This window comes from Aplysia californica, unplaced genomic scaffold (genome assembly GCF_000002075.1).
Source record: "Aplysia californica isolate F4 #8 unplaced genomic scaffold, AplCal3.0 scaffold00586, whole genome shotgun sequence".
NCBI lineage: Eukaryota > Metazoa > Mollusca > Gastropoda > Aplysiida > Aplysiidae > Aplysia > Aplysia californica.
Genome location: NW_004797856.1, coordinates 42,924 through 44,866, shown reverse-complemented (window position 1 = coordinate 44,866; position 1,943 = coordinate 42,924).

Sequence of the window (1,943 nt, the reverse complement as noted above, 5' to 3'; positions counted from 1 at the left end):
AGAGAGAGAGAGAGAGAGAGAGAGAGAGAGAAAGAGGGATAGAGAGAGAGGGGAATGGAGAGATAGAGAAATAGAGAGAGAAAGAGAGAGAAAAAGTGAGAAAGAGAGAGACGGGCTGATAGAGACGCAGAAAGAAAAGAGAGAGAGAGAGAGGGAACACACAGACAGTCAGATCGATAGACATATAGACAGATACACAGACAGACATAGAGAGAGTATATAGTCGAATTCGTCAATGATTCACACTAGAATCCCTAAACTGCACAACGTGTTCCTTCAAATAGTTTTGAAATTGTAAAATGAAAGTATGCCAATTACTTACTTCCCGGAAAACCGAGAGATTTCCTGGACTCCGAGTGTTCTTGGGTCTGTTGAGTAGTAAGTAATACAGATTGCAAAGCGCATCGAGTTTGTTTTTTGATATGGAATGGCACCACACAGAAACTTCTTTCTTCTTCAGGTGTCAGGTCTGGGGCACACAGTGACGATCGTGATACTCCATTTCTTCCCGTTGTCTGTCTTCCTGATCAGCTCGGTTTTTGTCTTTGTGTTATTCGTTGTAAAGTTGTTCGGGCCATCTGTGTATGTTGCTCTTTGTCTTCATCTGCTCTTCTTTCCCTGTACATTATTATTCAACACAGCAGCAATTTCTCTAGTCCATTTGACCTATTTGTGAGGCCAAAGAATCTCAGTTGTCTTTTTCTGATGGGTCTGATCTTACAGAAACAGATGCTATTTATTCTCATTATCATAACAAGGAGATTTGATATCATGATTGTGTGACAGAATCCTTCTCCTGGCCGATCGGTCAGCTATTCGTATCCCGCAGGACTACGGCATGAGAGACTCCCGTTCGAAATAATAAATGGTCGTTGTAAAATTTTAGATCGTTTCATTTATTTATTTATTTATTCATTTATTTATTCATTTATTCATTCATTTATTCATTCATTTATTCATTCATTTATCTACTCGCTTTCTCTTTTTTTGGAGGGGGTGCAAGGGGGGGGGGTTCCTTGGCTCCGATCTATATGATGTAGACTTTGCAAAGTAGATCTAGGTGTTAACAAATGAAACGTTCTGTTTCTTTTTTTTTTTAAGGAAAAAAAAAAAACACGAAAAAAAACAACGAAATAACGCAGCAGAATGTACGTTGTCAGTTGTTTTTTTTGTTGCTTTTTGGGGGGTTTTGTTTTCGTATTTTTTCCCGCACATGATAATAATTCCTTTCAGTGTGTGTGTCACGTATCTCCATTGTCCAGAGAAAAATCATGAAAACAAATTATTTTTTCAAACTGCAGTGCAATTCTCTTAAACCAAAATATGTGAGATAGCCGAATTTTCTTTTTGAATTTAGCTGGGTTTTCGGTTTAGAGAGGGTTGCTAAAAAAAAAGAAAAAGAAAAAAAAAAAGAAACGCAAATTGGGATTTTTTCCCGGTTTACCGCTGTTTTCGGATTAACAGAGTTCGGTTTAAGTAAGTGGACTCCACCGCAGTTTGCCAAACTGCGACTAGATGTATATCTACAAAACCGTACACAGTTCAAGTATAACGCAGCGGGCGGTTGGAGGACATCACTGGTATGTCCTACCTCTTTCTTTTCCCTCTGTTGTTTCTGTCTGTCTGAATTACTTTTTCGCAGCACTGAATGAAGATTACTGTGTTGATGTGATTCTTTTTACTCAAACAAACAAACAAACAAACAGTATAACAATGAGACAATGACAAAGATGGTAAAATGTGCATTTCACTCTCGTGCCGTGCCAAATATGCGACTAAAAATATATATTATCGATTGTTAGTCATGTGAAATTGTTAGTCTCTCTGATCCTACTGCAAAAACTGTAGTTTTAAAGTTTGGTTTGAGTATAGAGAAGCACACAAACATGATGATGGCCATTCAGAGCGGAGGTTTGGTTGTTGGGTTTTTTTTAGGGGGGTGG